At 36.1% G+C, this 8,543-nt stretch overlaps 1 pseudogene; it reads right to left on the bottom strand.

Moving 5' to 3' along the window:
* Window positions 1–303: 303 nt before the first annotated feature.
* LOC132546696 (acid-sensing ion channel 1A-like) lies at window positions 304–8,211 on the bottom strand (annotated as a pseudogene).
* Window positions 8,212–8,543: the final 332 nt, after the last annotated feature.

Below are 8,543 nucleotides of genomic sequence, written 5' to 3'. Positions count from 1 at the left end.
TTGACTCCATGCGTTTGTAATTCGACGAATTCCACATCTCCTCAGTATAGAAACTCCACAATGATGAAACACATTTCGTTACAGATCACAGTTTGACTATTAGATGTTGATCTGTCAAACTATTTCCTTACAATTCCTAACATTCCCTATACAAAATATCAAGTCAACATATCAGTCAGTACAAATGGCGATTATGATCTCACAACACTCATAATAAGTAATAATTAAATATATCTGCAAGGTATCACGTCTATTGTAATAACGTAATGATAACTTTATGCAATATAAGAAAACAACCAGAATAAAAAAATCATCGCTTGTTGCGGAGTCTGAACAAGATATACCGACAGCATTCCACTAGAAGCTGGATCAGTTCCACTCCACTAAGGACAGATGCGCCTACAAACAGCCCAACCGTACCACCTATATCGGACAGAAACTGTACGCTCTGAAAAAAGAAATTGTGGAGGATTATTTTTCCCTCCCATAAATCATTTATCTTCACCTAAATTAAAATTCTCCCGACATCAAAATAGCACATAATATAGCTTTGATTTAATCTGTAGCCGTTGTTTTGTTTTCGTTTTGTTAACAAAAGGGCAACAACTAAACTGCAATAAAGGTTTTCCGTACATAATTTATGAATCGTAATTCATAAAGATTTTGTGGTGTGTTAAAGCTGAGCGAAGACATTTAACTGCCTGCAACCGTTTTTAACTTTGACTGTGGAGTATTTTCGCTTTGTTAAGGCGACAAAATATTAATTTCTTGATAGTACATAGAAACCAGTTGAAACATCAAATGTCAACAGTTTTACCGTAGGAGGAGCGCAGACTGAACAAACTGAAAATGTGATTAAAACAACCGTTTATAAACCACACGTTCGTACCAAACGTGTGATTTATACTTAATAGAAATGGTATGATCTAATATTTTGTGTAGTTATATAATAATCTATGACACTTACGTGAGCAAAAATAGAATTTTAATTCTACCAGAGTTCTACAGTAATTAACCAATATGGCAGCGACATAATAAACTATGAAAATCTACATAAAAACGGCACATCACTTTCGTGTACATAAGCAACATTCATCAATTTAAAAAATGTAAACACTTAAAACCTAAGCTGCTTTGAGGCACAGTTCATTTCATAATAGCAGCTTATTTTTCAGATGCTTCATTAATTGAAACTGACCTTTAAAATTTGAATGAAATTTCGACGTTGACGGCTATTGAACTTTTGCGAATTTAAATTACAATAATTAATTCATAATCTTTCTAAAATTACAATTCTAAACAGTAATTAAGTTGTAACATAGCATTATACATGATACGTTCACTTCAGGTATTGTGATAACAGCAACTGTGACCACCGCTGATTTTCGCCTGAGTGTTTAAAACCAAACACTCAACATTATTAGTTCTATCCTCTGACTGAAACAGATCGAGGCCTTGCTATTTGTTCTACGTTCAGCAGCATGAATACGAAGTCATATTTCGAAATAGGAATAAACCGAAGATGTGGAAAAGGGAAGAGGGACGCACGGGTTTGCTACCATAATCGGTGGCAGAAATAGTTTAATACACAAAATTAGAGAGCAATATTAGTTTCATTGATACTGACTTTATCATACTTACATCATATGCAGATAACTCTTCAATATGCTCATAGCTCAATTCCTTGAAGTACAAGTCTAGTTTCAACAAAAATGTAAACAAAAGGTAGTATCTAGTATTAGTGTGTTACTTAAATGTTAAGAAAGAGAAACTAGGTTACACCTTTCTACACGCTAGCAGAATAAGTCACTAAAACTCCCTCTGTTTCATGTAAAGATCCCGACTGACTTCTGTAAATTGTTTGAGATAAGCTAGAAAACATAAAGGAAGTCAACATTTGTAAAGCTCTTACTTGTTCATGTTAAGCGGTAAGTCGCCATTGGATGCTTGAAGAATTTCACTGCAGTTGTAACCTGTTGCTTCCTTGATTTTCAAATCCCGACCCTTCATGCACATCAGAGGTATCAATTCACGTTTCTGAATAACAAACAAACACATTTTAACTATATGAACCCCACGATGCTCGCATTTATAAATCAACCAGCAATATGCAATGCAAAAATTCATACATGTGGAGTTTTGACTTTTCCAAGATAACAAACCTGGATATTCTGTTGATGAATTGCATAGATTAAGATTAATATTACCTCCCCATACCCTTCTCAAACAGAAAATGTCTGCCAATATGAGAAATGGAAAATGATTGAAATGATAGTGTGAGATTTTTATTTTTTCGTGAGCATTCAACAAATGGAAGATAAGAGAAAAAGACATACACACGTGTAACCTTCATTGAAATGCAATATATCTAACTGAAATAGATTATGCAAAATAATGCACACGACTGTTCGCTATTGAATTAAAAAGGAAATTTACATGATTTTGATGTAAGTTTCTGTTTTACTGAGTTAACATCTAAGGTCAATAACGAGCCTTTGATCGTCAGAAAGCCTTACCAAGTACTCTTCATGTGGCCAGCTAAGACTTGACACAGTGGTGGAGAAGTGGAGCTCGCTGTCAACAGATTTTGAAACGAAGTAAATCATTTACTGCTAGTGGAGTTTTTTGTATTACATGCAAGTTACACTCTTTTGTGGTGTCGGATCGGTACGAATAAACATCGGAATATTATATCCATATTATACAATAATAGAGAGTATCACCTCATGCTTTTAAAACAATGCTCATTGGAGTAATCTTACCTGCATGGATTTGTGCATGGACATGGTAAGCTTCCCCTCACTTGAGCTTCCAGTACCATTAACGAGCATATAACTACAAATAAACATATATATATATATATAACCAAGATAAAAATCTCTTGCCCGAAAAACAATTAATAATGAAATGAGTAATCTTACCACCATAAGTGAAAATTATTCACATGGCTTTGTTCACGAGACTAGCGTTTACTGTTTCACTTTCAAATACTGAGTGAGAGTTTTTAGACTTTTCAGTCTGTATTAATTGACAGGTTTGTTCCTTCCAAATACTTTTACTGGCTTAAATGCTGCCCTTAGTGGTCTTTTAATTACTCGAGTATTATACTGAATATCAATTTATCAGTATTGATAAATTCTGTTTCTCCGACTGATATGTCTTGTAGTAAATACTTTGAAAACTTTAAAACAATTATTTCACGTCTGTGATCCTCAAAATAAATCAACATCATTACAACATTGTTTTAAAACTAGTAGTATCAGTTTCAACGAGAAAGTCTTTTTGTTTAGTTTTGAACCAAAATTGGGCGGACGGACGGACTGACAAATAGACTGACTCCAGTACTTTTGGAGGGGGTATACCATTGACGAACGGACGGACAGACCATGGCTGAAAGGGCACTGATATCTAAGTTCGACATGTTCAGAAAGGCGTGTGAGTATAAATTTAATTGGGAATAAACAAGACTTTTTTGTTCTCTAATATTTAAACAATCCTTATTTTGTATCCTAGTTTCTATTTGATAGGATACTATCAGGATGTTAACCCACCCAGCTGTGGGTTTTCTCTACTAGTATTTGTTTATATGGATATCATTACCTTTAAAACCTTTACACCATTTTGTGGAGTTGGTGACAATAGATTTGTCAATAGACACGAATTCTGTTACACAGCCACATATATCTTTGGTCAGCGTGATAAGACAAAATTGCTCACACGCCTGAAAAGGAATGGAAATCGTGATAATATTGCACATTTAATAAGTATATTTGTCTTTTTTTACTTTGTACATTGTCAAAGATTGCAAAGTTAGTATAATACTGTATCATAAGTGTAATAATGCTTATCTGATCTAAAGATGGTTTAAGGAAAATCTCCTCTCCTCCTAAATTAGATCTTCATATCTAGTTGTATATATACTGATTTGGTTTTATGTTGCCTATCAGCAACCATGGTCACCTAAGGATTGCTTCTCGGTGTATGCGAGGTAACTGTACGTGTGGAATGTGAGTTTTTTGGGAAGTTGCAGTATGTTCGTGTAGATCTCCTTGCACGGAGCTAACGCCGAATTTATAGTGCTACTGCACTGAAGTATACTGCCGAAGGCTTCCATCAGAACATCCAGTCAGGACACCAAATCATTATACAGAGAACGGATGAACCAGTCGTAACACTGATATAATGTTGAACGTTATATAGGATTAGTAAACTGTGTTAATCGACACACCTGTATCGTGACTTTCAGACTGATTCGTTAACTTGGTCCCAAACCTGCATTGCTCATAGCCTGGATCGCATAATGAATAAGAAATTTCTTTTCTTTACAGATCACATAGAGACAGGAACCGCTAAACATTTGGAAAACCCAACTTTTAAGCAAATAGAAAAATGAAAATTTGTGTAGAGAAATTTGCAAAGTTTTTGCGTTTTTCCCACTTGTTTTATATTACGATATACTGTTTCTCGTTTGCACTTGTCAGAGAAAGAAACGCACTATTACATTGATTGTGAAAAAAACGGTATTTATATTTATATAACAATTAATACACCTATGCCGAGATGTAAAAACGAGATGGATGTTGTGAAATATTGTTTTTAATTTTAACACCACCATTAAATATTGAACACATTTATGTCTGAAATAAAGTAATCGATGGTATAGATTTGTATATCTTACAACAACTTCGGAATATTGCCATGTATAGAAAGAACTAAGGTTATCACGTACAGTCAGATCCATTTCGTATAATGACAAGGCTAATTGCTCACGTGAGATGGCAGTCATGCAACAAGGCAGTTATACGTTATATCAACAAGAATATTTTGAAGGTTCTTTTACTGACATTCGATTATATTAGTAAAACTTACAATAAACGCATTTGACATTTGAATCTATACATGCTGATATATGATACGTTTTTGTTATAGTTTTGCTATAGTTACATACCATTCTGCTGTACTCTATTCCATACTTGGTCTTGTATTCCAGGTACTTGCCACAATGTCCTTTTGGATACTCCAGTCGCTTTATTTTTTTCTGAAACGAAAATGTCTTTCTTGATCAATTTGACAAAATAATTATGGTTATGACATTTCTAGGTGATGGTATAATAAAAGCGTAAATAAGTGACCACATCATATTTATCATGAATATCTAATCTGACAACAAATCCAGACGCTCAGCAGTAAGACATTGGGGTTTTTTCAATGCAATATTGTACCTGTTTAAGACTGATGAATGTCCAGTCAGGTGCTAAGGTCACTCATTGTTCTTCTATAAATGGATATGTCCCCTGCTCATGTATCAACAGCTTCAGTCCATAACCACTGCTGTACGGACTGACGTATTCATTACTGTCTAGGTTCAACATCAGTGTCAGACCTTAAGATTACATTATAAAAAAATAATAATTTATACTGCATTGTCTTTAAGTATTTGAAGTTAGGACCTCGAATATGAATACAAATATTCCAAAATTGCGTGTCAACGGAAGTGTACACAATGAAATGACCCACAAAAAGATGTTTACATGTGTTTCATATAACTAACGTCACGTGATGTAATGTAAATAAGCACTCGTTGTATTTTCGTGATTTCGTAAAATAAAATCCAAAGAAGCGTTTTTCAGAGAAATCTGCAAAACATTCTAAATCAATAAAACATTTACTAACCATATTCTCACCCTGGTACAGTGGCAACAAACCTATTGGACTGCAGTGTGTAACAGTTTCCAAAGCGGCTGCTCTTGAAATGCACAAAGTCACTGGGAATATATTATGCCTTAATGTAACTAATTAGTGAAAACCACATTATGCAATATGCACGTTAATACTTTCAGACTCTATATGATCTACATGTTCTCTCTTGGCATAAATTGTTTTAACAGCATTACTTCGAATTACAACGTCTTGAGTTGATGGAGCAATGAAGCAGCATGTCGTCAATGGAATGTCCGACTGTTAACATTTCACTTCTGGAAAACACAGATCAATTTTATGTCATCGGAAGAAGTATTCCAGAAGAAATAGAAAAAAAATCAGGTTTGATGACCCGATATTTACATGGCAAAAAAGCATCACGGAGTTCAAGTCGATTTCTCAATTCGAAATTGATTCAAAATGAACAGAATGCACTTGGAGCTGTAATGATAGTGGTGTGTAACCATGCAGATTTTGATTACGTCCCCTTACTTGTAACTCTTTTATAAGGAGGTAATAAAATCAGTTGTTCGTATGTTAAACGTACACATGGCGTTGTTGAGTTTAAGGCCAGTGGCATAAATGATAAACTGTATCACTTAGAAGTGATAACACCACATATACCACTGGCAACACATCGGTCATAAACTACATATAGTTTCAAAACCAGATATTTCTGTGATTCTAATACTACTATTCAATGGACATTGAAATTGTCCTGATTTATTAGTAATTAGGTGCTTTATAATGTTTGAGTTACAAGAATTTAACTTACGCATTCATCTGATTGATGCCATGAGAGACTACCATATTCCTGACGAGAAAATTATTATTCGGAAAAATATTTCTTAGATCCCATTCCTTCTGATCCATACCATATTCCTCAAATTTTCTCAGGAAATGAAACTCCGGGACACTTGTATTAACAATAAACGGATGCTCATGTTTCGTTGCTTCCCTCACCTGCATTAAAACAATAGTACAAGATTGGCTATAATTAAGAGATTAAGTGGACCTGTATAACTCCACCTCTCCGCAAAGAGATTTAATGGCTGTAAGAATTCATTCCAGGAAATTTCAAGTCCTTCCTAAACATCATACAGCTTCTTTACAAAATATTAGTTTACGTTTTATCAAAGACATTCATACATTCACAACATTTATTAAAGTATGCAACTTGGCATATAGGATGATCCTGACACAATTGGTAATTGAGAAGTTGTTAAACGAGAAAAAAGCGGTGGACGACCGACGTTCTTCAACATCAAAATGTATGAATTTACAAATGTATTACCACGATATCCTGTCAGCTCCATTAAAAACCTTCATTCATATAGACAACAATATGTCAATACACTTAATACCGTCTTTCCTATTTCAAAACAAAGTAATATCATTGGTGATAAAGAAAGACGTATGATGTATAACGTTTCAGTGTCATATTTCTTTTGGAAAGGAAAGTAAAATAACGAATCGATTTTTTTTGTCGCAATGTTATCATTATGTCAGTTATTTTATACCGAGAGAAAAAAGAAATGCAATAAGGAATTTCCATGTCAACTACGGGAAATAGAAAGGGGTTTTAGAATGTAACCCCCCTCACTGATATACGATTCCTTTCCTCATCCAGCGACGTTGATTGTAGGATTCGGCCTACGTCTTATCCATCTGTCCAACTCGTCCCATAAAAGTTCTTTTGGGGGAGAGGTCATGGCTGTATGGGGCCCAGTCTAGGTGGGGACATTGTTTGCGGCGAGATAACCACGGCAAACCCTCGCTACATGCGGCCGGGCGTTGTCCTGCTGAAACGTCAGTTGACGCTGCTGGATTAAAGGAACAACATGCGGCGCTAGGACTTGATCTCTATAGCGGACGGCCGTGAGATTTCACTGAATAACGACCAGAGGAGTCTTGATACCATGCGCAATCCCTACCCATACCATGACCGATCCACCTCCAAAGCAGTCATTCTCTTTCACGCAAGCATCTGTATAGCGCTCGTAGAAACGTCTATAGACACGACGTCGGCCGACTGGCCGGTAAAGCGTAAGCCTGGACTCATCTGAGAACAGAACCCTTTTCCAACGTTGCATTGGGAAGCGTCTTACGGAATGTGTGTTCAGCGATTGCATTCGTCTGGCACGTCGCCGCGCATTAAACTATGGTCCAACATATGGCCGCCGCGGTCTTGGACCGAGGGCACGCAGTCGAGTACGCACTGTCTTTGGATCAATTGGAACATGATGACGCCCAGTAGTGTTCCTTGCTGTTTTCCGTGGCCGTCAGAATGCGATTGCGTAGGTGCGAAAGTCGCATTGCCCTATCATGCGTCACACGAGGACGACCGCTTCGGGGACGGTCTGCAACCCTTACGGTGGCATGTAGTCTTTGGATGAGACGGCAAATGTTCGATGGGTGAACTCCAAATTGATTAGCGACCTGATTTTGCGGGGTACCTTGCATAAGAAGTGCAATGGCATGACCCATGTCAACTTCGGACAGTCGTGGCATTTTTTACGGTGAACTGTTTATGCCTAAAATGTGGGAAATCAAGACGGATATGTCTTAAGATTCGCAAACACTGATTTTTAACCAATCCTTTAAACTGGGTTCGTGTTTTTTCTCTAATTCTTTTGTACAAGCGGCGTGCGCAGTTATGCATCAGTGATTTTAATACGGTACCATAGGGACCTAACTCAAATGAACACATTTGTCAAGTTTCAAGGGTGTACGTCAAGGATTTAATTTATAATATTAACTTTCTGCTAATTGCGTTTCTTTTTCCTCTCAGTATATACAACTAAAGAGTAGTTGAAGTTATTGTGTATTTAATTAATAGTTTT

The sequence above is a fragment of the Ylistrum balloti genome, unplaced genomic scaffold (genome assembly GCF_031769215.1).
Source record: "Ylistrum balloti isolate Yb309-2 unplaced genomic scaffold, AGI_CSIRO_Ybal_v1 Utg369908, whole genome shotgun sequence".
In the NCBI taxonomy this organism is placed as follows: Eukaryota; Metazoa; Mollusca; class Bivalvia; order Pectinida; family Pectinidae; genus Ylistrum; species Ylistrum balloti.
The sequence above is the reverse complement of the archived record's forward strand: the minus strand, read 5'-3'. Positions and strand labels throughout refer to the sequence as shown.